The sequence below is a fragment of the Sturnira hondurensis genome, unplaced genomic scaffold (assembly GCF_014824575.4).
Source record: "Sturnira hondurensis isolate 20B ecotype Veracruz unplaced genomic scaffold, ASM1482457v3 Scaffold0013190, whole genome shotgun sequence".
Classification (NCBI taxonomy): domain Eukaryota; kingdom Metazoa; phylum Chordata; class Mammalia; order Chiroptera; family Phyllostomidae; genus Sturnira; species Sturnira hondurensis.
In genome coordinates, this window is record NW_028085821.1 from 1,957,241 (window position 1) to 1,979,406 (window position 22,166).

General features: G+C 39.8%; 1 protein-coding gene across 4 annotated transcripts in view; it reads right to left on the minus strand.

Moving 5' to 3' along the window:
- SCAF11 (SR-related CTD associated factor 11) overlaps window positions 1–21,446 on the minus strand; it is a 76,443-nt gene extending 54,997 nt beyond the window's left edge. For all 4 annotated transcript variants that reach the window (XM_037061089.1, XM_037061087.1, XM_037061088.1 and 1 more), the window contains exon 1: window positions 21,206–21,446. The gene's annotated coding sequence lies outside the window, so the exon portion shown is untranslated. The remainder of the gene's footprint in view (window positions 1–21,205) is intronic.
- Between the last annotated feature and the right edge of the window lie 720 nt (window positions 21,447–22,166).

A 22,166-nucleotide genomic window follows, 5' to 3' on the forward strand; every position in this document is an offset into this window, starting at 1 on the left:
GCTAACCCTCCATGTGATCTCCATTTCTGTGGTTCTGTTCCTGTTCTAATTGTTTGCTTAGTTTGCTTTTGTTTTTGTTTTAGGTGTGGTTGTTAATAACTGTGAGTTTCCTGTCACTGTACTGTTCATATTTTTTATCTTCTTTTTCTTAGATAAGTCCCTTTAACATTTCATATAATAAGGGCTTGGTGATGATGAACTCCTTCAACTTGACCTTATCTGAGAAGCACTTTATCTGCCCTTCCATTCTAAATGAAAGCTTTGCTGGATAGAGCAATCTTGGATGTAGGTCTTTGGATTTCATGACTTGGAATACTTCTTTCCAGCCCCTTCTTGCCTGTAAGGTCTCTTTTGAGAAATCCGCTGACAGTCTGATGGGTACTCCTTTATAGGTGACTGTCCCCTTATCTCTTGCTGCTTCTAGGATTCTCTCCTTCATTTTAGTCTGGGCTGATGTAATTATGATGTGCCTTGGTGTGTTCCTCCTTGGGTCCAACTTCTTTGGGACTCTCTGAGCTTCCTGGACTTCCTGGAAGTCTACTTCCTTTGACAGATTGGGGAAGTTCTCCTTTATTATTTGTTCAATTAACTTTTCCACCTGTTCCTCTTCTTCTCCTTCTGGTGGCCCTATAATTCAGATGTTGGAACGTTTAAAGGTGTCCTGAAGGTTCCTAAGCCTCTCCTCATTTTTTTAAAAAGATTTTATTTATTTATTTTTAGAGGGGAAAGGAAGGGAGAGAGAGACAGAAATATCAATGTATGGTTGCCTCTGGTGTGTCCCCTGCTGGGAACTGGCCTGCAACCCAGGCATGTGCCCTGACTGGGAATTGAACCGCGATCGTGTGGTTCGCAGGCCCGTGCTCAATCCACTGAGCTACACCAGCCAGGGCTCCTCATTTTTTTTGAATTATTGTTTCTTCATTCTCTTCTGGTTGGATGTTTCTTTCTTCCTTCTGGTCCACACCATTGATTTGAGTGCCAGTTTCCTTTCCATCACTATTGGTTCACTATTGTACATTTTCCTTTGTTTCACTTCTCATAACCTTCATTTTTTAATCTAATTTGTGACCAAATTCAACCAATTCTGTGAACATCCTGATTACCAGTGTTTTGAACTGTGCATCTGATAAGTTGGCTATCGCTTCATCACTTAGTTGTATTTTTTTCTGGAGCTTTGATCTGTTCTTTCTATTGGGTCCTTTTTTTCTCTTGATGCACCTGTTACATAGTGAGGGGTGGACCCTTAGGTGTTCACCCAGGCAGGGTAACCCAGGTCGCTGTGTTTCGATGCTGGGGCAGGGGTCTGAGAGGGAACAATGGCGCTTGCTACACTCTCTGAGTGTAATTTCAGTCACTTCCCCCACGTCACACAAGCAAATTGGGCCCTTCTGGTGCTGATTCCGTGTGGGTAGATTTATATACCATCTAGGACCCTGTGGGTCTCACCAGTGAACTCTCCTGTGAGGCTGGGAGTTTCTCCTGTCACCTCAGCCCCTACAGGTGTTTTCAATCAGTGGTTTGAGGCCTTCTTTCCCTGCACTGGGGCCCTGGGTTTTGCAGTCCACCCTGCCCCCAGTCCTTTCTCCTGGTTTATCTGTGCACGAATGTGGGACTGCCCGCTCCACCAGCTGCCTATCAGCCAGCTGCAGCCTTGCGTGCCCCACTCCTCAATCCACCACTTCGCTGGGTCCTCCAGCCACTGCCTTTCCTGTGAGTCCTCTAGTGTGTCTTCTTTAACTCCTTTGTTGTCGGACTTCCATACAGTTCAATTTTCTGTCCGTTCTGGTTGGTTTTTTTTGTTTGTTTTTGAATTGCCATTGTCCTTCTTTTGGTTGTGTGGGGAGGCGCAGTGTGTCTACCCACGCCTCCATCTTGGCTGGAAGACCCACAATTTCTTTCTATTCATGATCATGGTAGTTACATATTTCTTCAACATCGTATCATTTCAGTTAAAAATAAAATTCTTGCTGGTATTCCACTCCCTGGTACAGCTCAGTGGATTGAGCAGGGCCTGCAAACCAAAGAGTCACCTGCTTGATTCCCAATCAGGACACATGCCTGGGCTTCAGACCAGGTCCCCAGTGGGGGGAGCATGAGAGGCAACCACACATTGATGCTTCTCTCTCTTTCTCCCTCCCTTCCACATTCTCTAAAAATAAATAAATAAAGTCTTTTTTTAAAAACTTCTAAGTCAGGAAATGAAATGAAGAACCAACAAATTAGGATATCTATTTATAAAAACAGCAACAAAATTTTTACTTCTACCAATAGCTTCATTACACGCTACTTTACAACTACCAACCAATAATAAAAGAGAAATGGATATGAAACTCAGAATACCAATTTTTGTTTTCACAGAATCATTTATAAGCTAGCTAATGTCCAAATATTTGTGTTCCCCTACCCACCCAAGTTATATGCTGAAATCCTAACCCCTAATGGTAATGATATTATTTAGTAAGTGGGGCCTTTGAGAAGTGCCTAAAGTCTTGTGGGTGGAACCCACATGAATGGGATTCATGTCTTATAAAAGAAAGCCCAGGGAAATCCCTAGCCCCTTCCACCCTGTAAACATGCAAGGGGAAGTCTGCAACCCAGAAGAGAGCCCTCACCCTCTTCTGGCGCCCTGATCTTGGACTTCCAGACTCCGCAACTATGAGAAAGAAATTTCTGTTGTTTATAAGCCACCCACTTTGCAGTATTTCCAGCAGCCAAAACAAACTAAGACAAATGCCCTGTTTTCAGTTACTACTGCACGTCAGCCCCTCGTTATACTTTCCAGCTCAGTTTTAAAAAAAGATTATTAGCGATCTGGTTGCCTGTCAGCAACTGATCAACAACAGCAATTTCTAGGATTCTTTCATATTTAATTCCTTCACCCTGGACCTATCCAGAAAAAGGCTTATTTCCCAAGCACTATTCTCTGATAAACAAATGATCCTCTGTCTTGTTGTTTACCAGACAAACTGGAAACAAAGATGATGAAGTCACCCACACTCCTAGGTCTTGTAATAAATTCAACCTCATGCTTCAGAAGGTTTCTAAAATTCTTGCACACAGTATCCACAACAGTGAATGAGTACCAGGAGTACACGAAGGATGTCACCTCATACTATTGCTCTGATGACCAATAACCTAATTATCGAAATAAACCATTTTTAAAGGTTTATAAAGAAATTTAAAAAATCTCAAAATGAAAGGCAAGCCAGAAATTCTCAGGCAGAAAACAGATCAAAATGAAAACAGAAAAAGGTTTTCTTTTTTAAAAAATTCATTTATTTATTTATTTATTTATCTTTAGAGGGGAAGGAGAGGGAGAGAAACATCAATGTATGGTTTCCTCTCGTGTGTCCCCTGCTGGGAGTTGGCCTGCAGGGAACTGGACTACAACCCAGGCATGTGCCCTGACTGGGAATCGAACCGCGATCCTCTGGTTCGCAGGCCCGCGCTCAATCCACTGAGCTACACCAGCCAGGGCTAGAAAAAGGTTTTCAAACGTAATATAATTATGGAAAACTAGAGTTCATGAAAACTGTGTTGTAACGAGAATTTAATTTTCCTATTTTCTTCTACATGTAATGTAGCATCATCTCCTCAACAAGGCTTCTGCTGTTACACACAGCAGGTTCACAGACACAGTGTGAGGCAAAAGTAGTTTACAGTTGTTTCTATAGAAAATAATACATTAACTAATAAAGAACAAACTTTGTCTCTCATTCTCACAACTGTAAACCTACTTTGCCCCTACCTGTATACTGAAGAAACAATAAAATATAATTGACAAACCAGATTTAACTGACATGAGGAGATTCAAGTTGCCATTACATTGTAAAATACATAAGTGAGATTCTAGTTCTGGGTAAAATGGAGTAAGCACAGTCCACCTTCTTAATCTCCCTGAAACTAAAACACCTGGACAGAATACATGGCGTAGCTAACTGAAAGTTCAGAAGTTAACAATAGCAGGTTCATTTAGGAAGAGGCTAGAACCTGTTACATTATCAAACTGGCAGTGAGTTTCTCATTTTTCCCCATACCCAGTTTCACCCAAGCCGGGGATTAATGGAGCCTTAAACCTAGAACCTGGCCACTGATAACAAAGGGAGCTCTAGGAAAAGCCCTCTAGCTCTGTCCAAGGAGTGGGAAAAGGGGCTCTTAACACTCAGAAAAAGTAAAATAAATCTTTCTCTTTTTCCTCTCTTCTTCTTCCTTCATAGGTCATCCTATGGTGGTGCTGGCCACAAGGGTGGCAGCAGCAGGTAGCAGGAGCCTAAAATTCTGAGAAAGAGGGACCACCCTCACTGCCTGAAGCAACTCTGGCCTAATCTGATTAATTCTTCTCTCCTGTCTCCCTGTCACCTGACTCCAGATGCAATTGTGGAAAGCACACACCACAGTGGAATAAATGAATATCAAGCTCTCTAGACAGAAGACAGAAAAAAGGGTCCCTGAAATTTAGAAAAAACCATGGATATGACAAAGAGGAAAGAGCTTAAGAAAGTAACCTATAATTATTTATAAACTCCCAGGTTGCCCCTGAACTGCACATGTATATAGATTTAACCAACCATAAGCGGCATACCACAGATTCTGAATACTAAAAAAGGGGAATAAACCCCCCAATGGCTACTAGGTAGTGCACATATGGAAAAAATCAAATAGAATTCACTGCCAAAGTTTGGAAAATAGAACAGAGATTAAAACTACAACCTACAGAAAGGTGGTTAGAACTTGCAGCTGCAATCAAACTGCCTGCCAAAACCAAAATATCATCATTCCATAGCATTTAACAAGACACTAAGTTTCAAAACATAGTGTTCAAAATGCCCAAAACACAATAAAAGTTGTTTGCACAGAGAGAACAAAGAAAATCTCAGTCATGTGAGAAAATCCAACCAACATAAATGAACACCAAGATGACACAGACATTAGAGCATTGGGTAAAATTATCAGACAAAGATTTTAAGCAGGTATAAAACGCTCCAATAAGAGCATATACTCTTGAAAGAAGTGGAAACCTAGAAAATCACAGTAAAGAAGTAGAAGATATAAATAATTCTCAAACAAAAATTTTAGAACTGAAAAATGTAAAACCTGAAATACAAAACATACTAACAGACTCAATAGCAGAATGGGAAGACAGTGAACTTGAAGACAAATTAACAGAAATTAGCCAATCTGAACAGTAAAGAGAAGAAATATTGGTTTAGAGGCTGGCACTCAACCCACTGATTCAGGTTTTTTAAAAAAGATTTTATTTATTTATTTTTAGAGAGGAAAGGTGAGGGAGAAAGAGAGGGAGACAAACATCAATGTGTGGTTGCCTCTTGCACACCCCCTACTGGGAACCTGCCCCACAACCCAGGCCATGTGCCCTGACTGGGAACCAAACCAGCGACCCTTTGGTTCACAGGCCTGCACTCAATCCACTGAGCCACACCAGCCAGGGTGAGACAAGAAATATTGAAAAATTATTACTGCCCCAGGGATACCAAAACCTTCAGAATCATGTGAAGAGCTCAAGAAGGAAAGGAAACTGAGTGCACTGGAGGAGGAAGAAAGGAGGAGAAAGGAAGAGAAAGGAGGAGGTGGAGGAGGAAGAAACAGCAACGACAACAATAATAATGGCTAGAAATGTCCCAAATTTGGTGAAAGACATAAACCTCTAGATTTAAGAAGCTCACATACCCCAAACAAGGTACTTCTAATGAAATACATGCTCAGACACATCACAATCAAACTACTGAAAATTACATGGAGAAAATCTTGCAAGCAGACTGAAAAAACAATGTATTATATTTGTGAGGGGAAGGTGGGTTAATTATTTGAATGACTACTGATTTCTCATCATAAACTATGCAGGCTAGAAGGAAGTGGAACAAAACCTACAATCCTTAATACAGTGAAATTATTCTTGAGGAATAAATGTGAAATATGAGACATTCTTAGTTGAAGAAAAACTGTCAGATTAGTTTCCAGCTCTAAAGGAACTGCTAAATGTCCTTCAGGAAGAGGAGATGGAACACAAGGAATAATGGAAGAGCAACAGAAGTGGTAAATACTTAGGTAAATATAATTAACTATTCTGCTCTTGAATTCTTTAAAATGATTGGCAATTAAAAGCAAATATAAGGCTTCCAATACACACAGATGTAACAGAAGACAATTATAGCATAAAGGGGAAGGAGACGGGGACCTATATGGGGGAAAGATTTCTGTATTTCACCTGAAGTATTAAAATACTAATTCTAAGAAGATGAACTATAAGTATATTATAATCCCTAGAGCAACCCCTAAAAAGTTATGTAGAGGCCAAACACAGTAGATTAAAATGGAAGACTAAAAAATTGTGTTCCATAACCCAAAGAAAGCGTTATAGAACACAACCAGAAGAAACAGAAAATAAAATAGTAAACCTAAACCCTAATGTATCAATAGTTAAAATATGTGAGATGCAGTGGAAAGTATTATAGCATTATAGATAGAGCTTATATCAGAAAGGGTCTCAAACCAATAATCTGAACTTCTACCTTCAGAAACTGAAAACTAAAATATACACAAAACAGGCAGAAGGAAGGAAACAGAGCAGAAGTCAATAAAATTGAAAACAGAAACATAGAGAAAAATCAATGAAACCAAAAGCTCTTTCACCAGATCAATAAAATGTAAACCTCTTGCAAGACTGATTAAAAATAACAGCACTGAACAGCCCCAGCACTATTTAAAGAAATTGAATTTATAGTTAAAAATCTTCCAAAAAGAAAATTTCCAGCCCCTGATAATTTCCCTAGCGAATTTTACTGAACATTTAAAGAAGAAATAATATCCATTCCACACAATCTCTTCCAGAAAATGAAAGATAAATACTCCCCAACTCATTTTATGAGTCCAGCATTATCCTGACACCAAAACCAAAGACAGTACAAGAAAAAAATTGATATACTGTGTTTCCTGAAAATAAACGAACTACGGGGTGCAAACAGGCAGCTATAGAATTAAATCACAGGGTTGTGAAGTACAGCACAGGGGATTAGAGTCAATAACATCGTAATAACTTGGCATGGTGACAAACTAGACTTAGCATGGTGATCACAACATAAAGTATATAAATGTCTAAGCACTGAGTTGTACACCTGAAAGAAATGTACTATTGTGTGTCAACTATAACAACAAAAACTTTTTTTAACCTATGGTTCATTCATCCATATAGTGGAATACCACTCAGCCATAAAAAGGAATGGATTAATGTTTTACTCCACAACTTAGATGAATTTTTAAAAACAATATACTGAGAGCTTCTGAGCCGGTGAACACGTGGAGACATGGGAAGAGGGGTTGGTGCACAACAGGAGAGGGTATGGAAGCTCCGAAATCCTTCCCACCTGTGCTGCCCTGTGCCTCTCTTCCATCTGGCTGTTCCAGAGTTATATCCCTTTACAATGTATCCGTGATCTAGACTTGACAAATTATACAAATAAGACTCTGGACCTCTGTACAATTAAATCAAGGTGGGCATATTTATGCATGCATATTACCAGAAAAAATCCCCCACTTTTTGCAAAGAGAACCAATGGATCAATTCCTCAGCCAGAAACTCCAAACCAATGAAATGTAATTAAAAAAAACAACACCACATGTATTAAGTACTAAAATAAAATAAAGGCAACATTTTAAGTGAAAGAAGCCAGTTTCAAAAGGTTTCAGACTACACAATTGCATTTATACGACATTCTCAAAAGGTTAAAACTGTAGTGATAAAGAACTATCATCAGTGGTTGCCTGGGACAAGAGAAAGTCTGAGTACAAGGACAGCATGAGAGAGTCTTATGGGGGGGACGATGGAACCATTCTAAATCCTAATTCTGGTGGTGGTAATACAAGTTTATATATGTTAAAACTCACAGAATTACATAAAAGTCACCTCAGAAAGGTGAATTTTACCATATGTTAATAAAATTTTTCAATGTTTTTACAAATCTCAAAGACTAATATGAGAGCAAGTAGAGGCAAGAAATAATGCTTTTAACAAAGGTACTTTTTTTTAATCCTCACCCAAGGACATTTTTTCATTGCTTTTAGGGAGGGAGGGAGGGGGGGAAGGGAAAGAGGGAGAGAAGGAGAAAGACATAAATGTGAGAGAAAAACATCAACTGGTCGCCTTCTCCTACTGCGCCCCCCACCCCCACGACCAGGGATCTAACCCACCAACTGGGTACGTGCCATGACTGGGAATTGAATCCATGACCCTTTAAGTGCTGATGCTCCAACCAACTGAGCCACACAGGCCAGGCACATAAAGGTACTCTTTGAGTGACAATTTCACCATCTCAGTCTTTGAAATGGTTGGATACCAACACAATGGTCATCGCCAACACGAAGAGGCCACCCAAATTACATCACACAGATGAGACTGAGAAGAGATATTTGAAATTTCTCTCTCTGGTTGCTGCGTCTCTATAGCACTAAGAGGTCTGACAGACAACACGTATCAACAGCTTGTGGAGACACAGAGATTGAAAACAACAGGCACAATTTCACATGCCCACTAAATTCTAAGCCAGAGTTGCAGAAACAGATCAGTTCCAGCACTACAGTAACGGTAGGGAGCTGGCTAGTTTTTCATTGGTTGGGGGAAGCCAGGCACTAAAGTTGGCTCCAATTTGGGTTACACTCTTGTGTAACAGTTGTCCATTCTATGAAGAGAACATACCCACAAGGAAATGCTTTGTTTTAAAAAAGAGAAATGAGTACCTGTTATGTTCCTGAACATTACCATAAAGAATTTGATAAATCTTAATATATGGCAGGGTTCCACTATTCCTCCAAATGAGAAACAATTTTATCAGCATGCTATATGGCCTCTAATAATTTCAATATATTCATGCAATTCTTCTCGAATAACCCCACTCCTGCTTAAGGTACGGAGAAGGGGCCTGCAGGAACAGATTATATCATCTCCATTTGTCGCTGAAATTCCCTATCTCCATTTACTAGAGCACTATGACATACCTAATTTAAATGGTAAAGAGGAAACCTAAAGCTCTTACATTTTTTTGGTTTCTATGCAGCAGCAATTCTTCAATGCCTATTACAGGTCACTTGAAAGAGACAAGTTACAAGTGTGGAAACGTAAAGTTTACATTTAGAAGATTATGCCTAGGTCTATTAGAAACAAAAGGCAAAAGAACAGTGAGGTGTTAATAGACTCATCTTACCTTGGGATCAGTAGCACTGTGCTCCTATCTGGGAAGAATGCCAAGAGAAGAAAGGCATCGGGATGGAAGTATGGGGGAGAGAAAGAACTGGTGTCTTCCTATCCTTTTCTTCTAGCCCAACACAGGAAAAATGTCAACTACATCAACTCTATCTTTAACTTCACCCTGGGCTACCTTGCCAAGACTCAGGAACTGAAATGGCAATGCTTGTCTACCAACACCCCTAAAAAGGAGATGGGGAAATTAGGCAGGCACAGGAAACACTTGCAAATACACAAACAAATCCTAAGAATTAAAGGAGAGGAATTAAGGACAATAAATGGCCACCTGAAAATGCTTATTACAGAGAAATGGAGACAGAGTTCATCTATGTCAAAAGAGAAAAAGAACAATTTTCAAAACAGTCCTTCTGAAATACTGCAGTTCTGTTTAAACAAGATTTTAAAAACCTTGCATTACAGAGTTTCAACTCCAAAAATCAGTCTTCTTATACAGACACTAAAATGTCACTCTGACTGGTACCTCAAGAAATGTCACTTTCTTGGTACTAATCCCTTCTAAATTGGTACAAGTAGCTATAGCAAAACTAATATTGAAAATAAAAAGCAACTGTATTGTATAGTAAACATGGCTTCTACTGTCTATTCTACCTATGTCTATTTTCTGAATTTCTTAAACTCATCCTAGGTAGTTAACTTAGCCAGAGATAAATACAATTTTGTTACATCAGTATGTAATCAATGTGTTCTCAAATGAACAGTTCACAATTAAAAAAGGCATTTCACAATTTTACTCCTATGAAACACTACTATACACTCTAACCTGGAAATATGTTATTACATAGTATGAAAACTTATTTTAAAAATTCTTTCACATTAGCATCAGGCATGGACAAATACTGGGGTTCTCTTCTAAATGTAATCTTATTACAAATGTTTGAACATCCCAAGAGATAGATTTTGGTTATGTTTTTCATACTACTTTTAACTATTACTTCTGACATGTAATATGTTCTCTCATTTCGCTCTCACAAAATCTCGTGGTATTTTTGTGAAATTAAGTGAAATTAAATAACTTGTTCAAAGTCACAAAGTCACAATGAAATTAAGTAACTTGTTCAAAGTCACAAAGCCAGTGGTAAGTAGCCTTGTGCCGGAAAATAAAAACTACTAATTCAAGCCACTAGATACTAAAAGTATTCTAACAAATCAGAAGTGATAAGACTCTTGATGACTCAAACGACTGCAAAGTTATTAAACTGTTTTCTGTCTTGGTCACTATATTGCCAGGATCCAGCACTAATGTCTTCAAATGAGTGCGTAACAAACAGTTCTGCACGAATGATTTATGTATAACAACCATAAGTAGTATTTACTCAGCACTTTTTATTTGTTAGGCATGGTTCTGTACTACACACACACACACACACGCACGCACGCACGCACGCACACGCGGGCTCCATGGAGAAAAAAATGAACACTTCTGCAATGAATGGAAAGACAGAGGTCCTCTGCAGAAAACAGTGACTGTAAAAAGAGAAGCAAATTGAAATTTTAGAACTGAAAAATACCATGTCTAAAATAAGGCCTCAGTAACAGATTGCAAATACTAAGGAAAGAGTTGGTAAATATGAATATTAATATGATCACATCAATAAAAGTGATCTAATTTGAAGAATGGACAAATAAATGACTGGGGGGAAAAAAAGGAAAGTCTCAGGGTCCAGTGGACGACATCCAAAGTTCTATTCATGTCATTTGAGTTTCAGAAAAAGGGGAAGAGACTACTACAAAATTTTTTTTAGAAGAACTAAGACCCGAAAATGTCCAAACTTGGTACAAGGCACAAATTAAAAAATTCACAAAGTTCAGCACACACCAAATCAGTCAATTGCAGAAAAACAAAGATAAAGAAAAATGTCTTTAATGAAGACCGAGAAACACAATACATGGGAAATGAATGATTCAAATTACTAAAAACTTCTCATCAGAAACAATGGAATCCAAAAACAAAGCAGGACATCTTTAGTGTTAAATAACTGTTCATTCAGAATTCTACATCCAGTGAAGCAATCCATCAGAAATACAAGTGGAAAAGACATTTCCAGTTAAGAAAAACACAGAACTTATCATTAGGGCTACTTCAAAAGGTATGTTAAACGAATTTCTTCACGCTGAAGAGAAATGATACCTGAAGAGAGAAACCTGAAATCTCAAGAAAAATAGTAAACAGCTAGGTATATATGAGACTATTTTTCTCCTCTTACGTTCTTTTAAAAATATGTGATTACCGAACGCAAAAATCACCCAACTGCAGACGAGGTTTTCATTGCATGTATATGTACTACGTGTAGCGACTGTACTGCAGGGAGTTGTGGGGCCTCTACCTTTACTTCGAGTGGTAAATACTAGGTAGACTGAATGTTTACCTAATACTATTCCCTATATTATAATCCCTATAGCAGAATTAAAAGAGATTGCCAGACTGGATTTTTAAAAAGACTGAATTACACGCTTTCTACAAGAAATGCACTCCATTTTTTTTTAGATTTTATTTATTTATTTTTAGACAGAGGAGAAGAGAGGGAGAGAAACGTCAATGTGTGGTTGCCTTTCATGCACCCCCTACTGGGGACCTGGCCTGTAACCCAGGCATGTGCCCTGACTGGGAACCAAACTGGTGACCTTTTAGTTTGCAGTCCATGCTCAATCCACTGAGCTACATCAACCAGGGCAGAAACTCACTTTAAATATACAGGCATAGATAGGTTAAAATGAAAGTATGTAAAAGATATGTATACCATGCAAATAATAAATAAAGCTGGAGTGGTTATATTAACATAAAATATATTTTAAGCATCTCTTAAGGGTTTGACTGTATTTGCTTCTCTGCCTTCAATTTTAGTTTTATCTATTTCTGTAGCAGTTTTGAAAATTAAAATTATTTTGTTTCATGTATCTCCCTCATATTCCTCATTCACTGGTATGTAAGTAACTGGACATATACAGTTACGCATTAAAGCTGTCCTATCTGAAGGCTTTCTATGACAAAGTTTTGAAATGAACGATAGCTTACAAATTTTTTAAGTTATATTTTAACTTAAAATAAAGTTAAATATAACAGTCATTACTGTTCCCCATTAGAACAGTAAAGAAACAATTTTCTTGACAAGCCATCTAGGCATACAAAATAGTGTTACAATTATACTTACGTTAACAGATCATATATCATTCATAAGCTGTTTCACTGAAAACAGCTTTCAAAGCAGTATTGCTGTGGCTGCTCTCTTTAATGTTCACATTTCTGTTTTTGTTTCCTTTAAGCTGCTGAAATACTACTGTGGTCAGGATACTGAGCCTGGCATTGGAATACAAACACATATTAAGATACTGTCACCTTTCCTGGTGCAAAAAGTAGAGTTGGAGAAATAGGATGGATACACAAGATGAACAGTAAGGCAGCATAAGTTTGATGCCAAATAAGAGAGGTACAAGCATTTTTCAGGATTAATTTAGTCAGAATGACTCATTTAGGACAGCAATAGAAGATGAGTCCAAAGACATAATCATAAGCCCAAATGTAAAGAAACTTTAAGTCCAAGGTAGGACTTAAATTCTGTTTTGCAAAAAGCAGAATTACTAAGGAAAAGTCTTTCTCTCCCCCATTTATCTACTTGAGAATGGTTCTCAAGATGTTTAAATTGGGGATTTTTAAGATAATGCAGCAACACAATGCGGGGGAAGAGAGGAAAGTACAAAAAATGAGTTAGGAAAAAATGGAAAGAGCACTTGGGAGCAAAGGCCATGTTTCATCCCCAGACCTAACAGACACAAATAATCAACAAACCTGAAGCACTGCATTATGGGTAGGGAGAGTGCCTGCATTTTATCAGGCAATGACTGAATAGCCTGGCTGTTTTTGCACATTTAATCCTCAAAATACCATACCACAGTATACACCACAAACTGTAACACACCAACATTGAACACCAGAAACACCATTGAACACCATTGAACACTGCATGAAAAAGGCCTGAAAATCACTCAGAAATGGAACTGAAGGACATGAAACACAGGGATACGGTTAGCTGAAATTACCTTGGACTTAGGTAAATGCTACTAGGTTAAAATATTTGAAAAAATTTGAACACAGACTTTAAGTCACCTATAGAAGGTGATAATCAGTGTATGGGACAACCAAAACTCAAAGCCAGGTCTGACTGACTCCAAAGCCTACATATAAGAAGTCAACTTTTATTTTATTGTCAAAATGACATTAAAAAGACTCCCCCAGAAGTACACTGAGAACTCTAAGGATAAAAGAGAGACTAAGAAGGAAGATTAGTCTTATAACTAATTGAGATGTGAGCCTCAAGAAGGTTTAAATTTAAAAAGCTGACAACATTTTATCACCAATTTTCACTAAAAATTTTGGTGTAATCCCTTATAGAAGAAACAAGTTAGTATAATCTTTTAAAAAGTCTCTATATGCTGCTATTCTGCCTGGAAGTGTGGGAGCTCAAGCTGATGAGCAAATGTCGTAAGGATGGCGAGGGAGCCCAAAGGGAGGTACTGGAACTGAAGCAGGAAGGTGGGCTCTCTAGCATGAGGTGCGGGAAGTGTGGAGTGAGACCTGCATCCTGACACAAAGCGTCAGGGCCTAAGCAGAGTGAAAATCACACAACAGGGAGGGAGCAGCAGTGGCACTAGGAAATAGCTACACACTGAGGATTGACCATATAAGTAAATATTGATAAATGAAGGATAATGGGAATCAGGTTTCTCCTTGTAAAAGAAAGTTAGAAAATTGGAACGGGAGAAACTATAAACACTGTGGATTGAAATTGGTACCAACTTATGGCTTGCTATACACAGATATATAAATGAATATAGCACCCAAATTTTGATTCCTAAATAACTTTCTCGAGAAGAGAAAAGAAGAGGGGAGGGGGGGAGAAACCCGTCTCCTTGGAGAAATGGTTGATTCTATGGCAGGGTAAGAAAAGGAAGTGCAGAAAGCAAATCAAGAGAATACAGAAACTACCTTGAAAGGGCTTTCACTGGTGAAAGCTGAGACAATTTGAGAATGAATGAACAGCCAGCTTGATAAGGAATGGATTATTTAAAGTCTCAAAATACTTCCCCACATTTATTAATTACTAAGAGGTAAAAAAATTTTATAGAGAGGAAGCTTGGGAGACCTCACCTTAACCGATGGTCAAAGTGCACATTTGCAATGAGACAAAACGAAATTGTGTGCCATCTGATGGGATGCAATGAGAACACAACATCGTTACTGTGATACCCTTGCCAAAGATGCACAATCTGAATCCAACCATAAGGAAATATCAGGCAAATCCAAATTGAGAGACATTTTACAACAAAACTAACCTCTAATATTCTAAAGTTTCAAAAGAAGGAAAATCAAGAAAACATTTACGGATTGCCGTATGTTGAAGGAGTATAAAAAGACATTACAATTAAAAGCAATACAAAATTCTGAACTAGGTCCTTTTGATACAAAAAAAATTACGGTGGAAACTGGCAAAACTTTAACAAAGACTGAGGGTTAAATGGTAAAAATACAGCTTTGTTAATTTCCCGATTTTGGTATAATTTATGCAACCGAAAGTCCTTGTCCAAATGTATCTGCAACTGACTCTCAAATGGTTGGAAGTGGGAGTTCTTTGTACTTATACTTGGGACTTCAGCCGGATGGTGTCTGTCTGTTCAGGGGAAAAAGTTCTTTGCATTCTACTTGGAACTTTTCCTAAAGTTGGAGATTATTTTTAAAAAGGAAAAGTATTTTCTATAATATTCAAGAGAAAATGATTACCTACAATATTCTCTTACAGCACCTGAAACTAGCATATAAGCAAAACAGTACTCCTTTCAAATGAAGAGTATGTGTTTCCACCTCTTCGTGTTTTATAGTAGTTCCCTGCTTTCCACAGAGGATATGTTCCAAGATCACCAGTGGATGCCTGAGACCATGAATATTACAGAACCCTATATGTGAGGTCTGTCCAGAAGGCATCCAGCCATGTAATGAAAAATAGAGACATTTATTGAAGAAGATACAAGATACAAGAAACACTGTACACAGGACAATGACACCTCAGTCCCCTTCAAAGTAGGCACCTTGGGACCTCACACAGTTCTCCCAATTGCCATCAGCTGCCCTGTAATATTTTCCTGAATCTCAATGACAGTCTGAAATCTCTTCCCTTGCAAAGGTGGTTTTAGTTTTAGGAGGAACCAGAAGTCATGGGGCGCCAAATCTGAGCTGTAAGGGGGCTGACTGACCTGGGTCATTTGATTTTTTACCAAAAAACTTCACTTGAGATGTGATGCATGAGCAGGCACATTGTCATGATGAAGCTGCCAATCACCAGTTGCCCAATAGCTGTAGCCTTCTGAATCCTCCAAATAGTTTCTGCAGAGGAATGTTCAAGCTTAATGCAAAATCTGATGCAGATTCATCGCTCTACTCACTCAGTCATTATGAATGCAATGGCCACACAGTGCACACGCTTCACTCAACAGCATCTACTGCCCCCACTGCCTAGTACAGTGAAGCCGTCCCTGTTCTAGCATGCACATTCCGGCCCACTTTCCTTGGCTGCCAGGTTACATCTATGTCACGCAAACCATTCTCATTATAGGACTGGACTTCTTCCAGATAGACCTCATACACTGTTTTTTCCTATACACACATACCTACAATAAAACTTAATTTATACATTAGGCACAGCTGGAGAATAACAGTAACTGGTAATAAATTAAAACAATGCACTGTAATAAATGTTATGTGGTCTCTCAGCAAACAGCATGAATTTCTTTTTCCTTCTTCAGAATTTCAAAGATAGATTTGTTCTTACTGTAGACTGTAGCAACCTCAGTATCCATTTTTTCTTTCCTTACTGCATATTTTTTCTCACCATAGTTAGTCAAGAACTTTCACGTTTTCACTTAAAGAAAGCATTTATGATTTCTCTTTGTCATATCTGAATTGCCAGCATCACTACTCCTGTTTTCTAGGGCCATTATTAAATAAAATAAGGGTTACCTGAACATAAGCACTGTGGTACTGTGCTTATAATTAAGGCAGCTCCTACGTGACTAACTGCTGGTAGTACATATAGTGTGACTACGCTAGGGTGATTCATGTCCTAGGTGGGACAGAGAGGGATGACACGAGATTTAAAACTTATGAACTGTTTACTTCTGGAATTTTCCACTTAATATTTTTGGACCACAGATGACTATAGGCAACTTAAACTGCAGAAAGGTAAACTGCAGATAAGGGGGTACTGCTGTGTAAGAAAAGACTACTTCATTATATATTGGATTCTTACTGACTTTTGATCTGCATCTGCCCTGTGCAAAACAGCAACCACTTTTCCGGTTGCACTGGACATATTTCCAGTGCTCAATAGCCACCTGTTGCTGTCAGCTACTGTACTAGGCAGTATTGATACAGAACACTTCCAACATCACAGAAAGGTCTGCTACACCGATAAGGAATTTGGGAGGCCAAATGATATGATGAATAACTAAATGCCAAAGAGTCATACAGACTTCAGTATTAATTCTGAGGAAGTCAAGGTTGCTGAAAAAAAATCAAATAAAAATGTACATAAAATGTTTAGAACAGAGTGTTTGGCACAGAGTAAATATCTGATAAACATCAGCTCTCTTCTGTAACATGGGTGGATAATTTATTAATCTTACTATCCTACTTATTCAAAAGGCCAATGAGTTCCATGTTATTAAATTCAACAAAAAATCTTTCAGCTCTTACTTGAATCAACTCTCATCAACACTGACCCTATTGACTACTCTCCACTTGAAATACAGGCACAACTCAGGGATACTGCAGGTCTGGTTCCAGACCACAGCAATAAAGCAAGTCGTAACCTTTTTGCTGGTGTAGGGTCTTCCCTTTAATTTTTAAGAAACAACTGTGAAGCACAATGAAGCAAAGCACAGCAAAATGAGGTACCCCTGAACTCTGTCCCTTGGTTTCTGTTAATGCCACACTCATCTCCTACTTCTGACTGTCCCAGTGTTCTTTAGGAGCTCATATTCATCCAGCAAACATTTTTTTAATGCTAGAGACCATGATGATTCCATTCTAGCATCTTTCTTCTAAGTTATATTACCTTCCCTAGGCAATTCAATCTATAGTTTCAATTACCTACGTAAGTGACTCCAATTTTCCATGCCCATACCATACCTTTCCTCTGGATTTTAGAACAATACATCTAATTGCCTACAGACATTTTCATCTGAAAGTTCCAAAAGTATGATCAAACCCAATGTCAGAATCAAAAGAACCATGGTTCTTATAAGGTACCACCATCAACCCTGTTGCTTAACTGAGAAGTCATCTCTGAAAGTTTTCTCTCCTTCCCCTTCAGTCTGTGAACTGAGCCCTACTGATCACAAATCCCATTCACTGTGGCCCATCTCCCTGTTTCTCAGCCTAATTCAATCTATTCTCCTCTCTTCCACACTACTACAGCAAAGCCTTCCCTAACTGTCCCACATCCACTCTCACTGCCTCGCCTCCTTTTTAATACACATCGTCGCAATAGTAGTTCTGCCTCCTGGGCTACCAAAATTCAGTCAGTTTGGCCTCTGAATGACAATGTTGTAAACAGGAAAATAGTTAGACCACTCTAAGCTAAATGCTCTTAGTTCCTTCTATACTCTGACAAATCTGTTTCAAGGTCACCTTCTCTCATACTCTCTAAAAATGTGGGCCCTTCCACTAAACATAATGTGTGGGTAGAACTTAGCAGTTTATGTAAAAACAGATTTGCATATTCTAAAGTTTCCAACCACAATTATGATTTTTAATGTTTTTAAAATGGTTCCAGCTGAAAGCATGTTAATCCATTAAATAAATATATACCTACTATGTGTCTGGTATTACTCAGGACAAAATAGTAACCAAAATGAACAAACCCTACCCTCACAGAGCCTGCATTAGATTGAAGAAGAAATACAATAAACTTAAATTAGTAAATTATACAGTGTGTTGGAAAGTGATAGATGCTATGGAGAAATATCTAGATTTAAAAGGGTTCGGAAATGTGGGAAGACTGCTTGCTATTTTATACATAGTAGCCAGAGAAAACCTCAGCAGCAGAGAAGTGTGGTTGGAGAAAGAGTGAGATAATGAAGTCAGAGAGAAAGAAAAGGCTCAAAATATCCAGAGCCTGGTAGACAATAATAAAGACTATGAATTTTACCAGGGAAGCCATTTGGGAAGTGACATGATCTGATAAATTTTAACAGGATCACTCTGGCTGTTGAGACTGTAAGTGAACAAAGGTCAGTGAAACTTTTTAGGAAGCCATTTTGCAAGTGAGAGATGCTGATGGTGTTTTCACATTTTATATTAAAGCTTTATGTGCCTAAGTGCTAGGCACATAAAGCCACAACTTCCACAAAAAAAAAGAAAAGAAAAAATACAATGAGGACAATGCAAAGATGAGTTCTTGGGAACAGCAACAAAGACACTGGGTATTTTAACTCTGGGCTCTACTCTGTCCTACTAACAGTTATCACCATTCAGATGCAAGATAAGGTACAAGGCTAGTAATGTATTCTTTGGGACACAGGACAAAATTAAGTATTCAGGCTTTAAGCTTCTTTCACAAGTCAAGATTCAATTTACATCACTGAAAGACGAGGGTGAGAATGGCAGACTTGCTAAAAGAAAAAGTTATAATGAATATTCTAGAGATGGATGACTTTTTATCACTTTTCTGCCTGCCACTCTCTTTAGTTAGGATTAACTATCTCTCACTGATCTTATCTAAAAAGCTCAGTATTAAGTCGATGAGTACTGTAACATTCCACATTCTTATTACCAAAAGATGCTATATAGATGATGAATCACCAATATCATATAATGGCACTGATTCATCCTTTCTCTGCTAATTACTAATACAGCTTTTCAAGAAAATTGTCTAAGCACTGGTTGATGGGGAAGTCAGTGACCCCTGAAGAGGTTCATTCACTTAACCCATGGACCACCAAAAGACATACAAAAAAATTCCCCTCGAAAATTTTTCCCCACACATTTCAGGCAGCATATTTATGAGTATTTTTTTATTCTACAGTTTTCTTCCTCCTTGACGTACTGAAGAATGTCTTCACAGCATAAGTACACGAAGAGTTAAGTGGACACCCAAATCTCACCTGACTAAATCTCAAAATGTACTCAAATTCCCAGGCAAAAAGGTCACTATTGGAATGTAAAACAGAGTGATTAGTATACTTGCAAGGACCAAAAAAAAAAAAAAAAAAACAGTGAAAAAGCACAGCAAGAGTAAGAATTGCTGATTTTTTAAAAACTCAGTGCATAAAAACAATACAAAGTAAACTCAGATTATATTTGGTATGAGAGTATAAAACAAAAAAAATCCAAAGACAATTTCAAAATTTCATTTCTTCCACCCAAAAAGTTAAAACAAAAACAAAAGCCCCACAAACTTTCTGCTCCAGCTCTAAACCAATAGCAAAAAAGTGAAATGATGACGCCAAATGCCAAAGAAACAAAAAAGAGAAAGCAATGGTCTGGAAAGAAACTTGATTACACGTCCCAATTTTAGTACAATTACCAGTAAAATACAAAAACCACCTGTTATTCAAGGATGTTTTGCCCTCACTCTGGCTGGTGTGGTTCAGTGAATAGAGCACCTCAACGAAAGGACCGCTAGATCGATTCCCAGTCAGAGCACACGCCTGGGTTGTGGGTCAGGTCCCCAGTAAGTAGGGGCACGGGAGAGGCAACCATGCATTGATGTTTCTCTCCCGCTTCCTTCCCCCCTTCCCCCTCTCTAAAAAGTAAATACCTTAAAAAAAATCTTTTGCCCTCAATATTCTGCTACTGACCTAAATAGTCTCTTGCATCAATTAACTTTTTAAAAATACATTTTAATATGCTTTCTACAAAATTCAGCGAAAAATCCCAACCTGAGAAAATTTAAGATAAGGATCTACTAGCCAAAACATTATATTAAAAACTTTCTGATCATTTTGGCTTAAATATCTCAGTTCACTGGTAGTATGATAAAGATGTTAGGTAAAATGTAATCCAAAATGAATGAAAAATGCTCAACTCATAGGCATTGTATGTAATCCGGTACAGAAATATACTGGGGGGCATTTTAAAGTGCAACATTTCAACCTGTGAATGGTTTAAGCAACCACTCTAAATCAGGTGTTTACTTTTAAAACAAGTTTTCAAAATGTATGCATGTAGGTGACAAGCCCGCCAGCAATCTGAATGTCGCTAATGGTTCAAAATCCCTGTCTGAGGAGGGGAGACTGACTAAGCTAAGTTTACATCTACTGGTCCTTTTGTTGTCAACCAAGGAAACGGGTTTAAACTTCGGGAGAATAGTTTGAAATCCAGGGCAGGGGGTCAACGCTGATGTTTAGCAGCAAGCGCCCCATTCCTGCTCTACGAGAGGTCACGACGTAGTAAAGTTTGGTTTCACGGGCGGGCTCGGACGCAATTGACAAAAGCAGTCTCCCCACTAAAGCGGACACAAGGGTTGGGGAGCTCCCAGAAGCCCAGCAGGTCACGTTTCCACTGCAGGGAGGGGCTGCATGTGTGGGCACTCGGTGGAGTCTCCTTCCTGAGCAGCCCCCCCACCCCCCATCCCGCACCCGGGCGGCGACAGGCTTCGCCGGCAGAGGCGGGTAGGCCACAAGGAGGAAATGGGACAGGGTGCTGAAAGTGAGGCCGCGGCGGCCTGAGCCGGGCCTCCCTGGCTGGGTAGAAGAGCCCTTCCCGCCGCTGCTCTTCCCCCGCCTCCAGAAGCAGCTCCAACTTTCCTCCAAGCGCAGGACGCCGCCTGGGCCGTGCAATTCTGAAACTTTGTCCGCCCTCTTGTCGCCAACCTGGAAGCCCCACCTCGCCCCGACAGCTGCGCGAGCCCATCCACCCCCGAGGTCGGCCGTGTTTACCTTAGGCCGAGGTCGGGGCTCTTGCTCCGGCAGCGGCCCCACAGTAAGTCCCCAGGTCCCCGTCACGCCACCACCAAGTTCCCCAACATGGAGTCCTTCGTCCGTTTGGAGGTGTTCCCGGGCTGCTGGGGCGCCAGCTCTGCCGCCGGGTGGAGAGGCGGCGGCAGTGTAGGGAGCGGACCCAGGCTCTGCTGCTCCGCGCGCAGCTTGCGCCACCGCTGATACCCCTCCCCCCGCCTTGTCTGGTCTCCTCCCTCCCCACGGGCCTCCTCCTCCTCCCCTGCGTTCTCTCTCCCCCTCCTTCCCTCCCTCCCTCAGCGGCGCCGCCTCTAGTTTACACGCTAGAGGCAGCCAAACAGCTACGGCAGCGATGGCTGCAGCACCCTCCGCACGCCCCGTACTCGCTTGTTATGGTCCAGTGTACCACTGCAGAGCTAGCTCTGACCACTAGGGGGCGCAGGCAAACCACCACTGTTTGCGACGGAGGAACGTGGTGGGCGGGGTCACGTCGTGCCTGTGGGCGGGAGCGGGAGGAGCCGGAGGGAGAAAGGCAGCCAGTGGCGAGGGCTTCTGGGAAACATTCTCCTCGTCCCGCCCTCCTCGCGCAAAGTGTGGGATGTGCTCATGCGCCTTGGCTGGAGTGCGGAATGGCAATGCTGCTATACGGAGGTGCGGAATAGTAATTGGAGATAATGAAGGAGGCTCTTGGGGACCTGGATGTGAAGGAGTTTGTGCAGCATTTGCTATCCTATTTTTATCGTAATCTGTTATTAAAAGAGTATTACTAGGTTGTTTGTCAGTGGATTGAGTTTTCACACAGCAGCATTGCCCATCCAGAATACGTCAGGCCGAGAGTTTGAAGCGTCTGTAACTTGTGAGCCTACATCGATCTTCCTTCCTGGTGGGCATTTAAAAAATTCCCACGTGAAGGGTAGATAATGAAATATGATCATTCATTCGG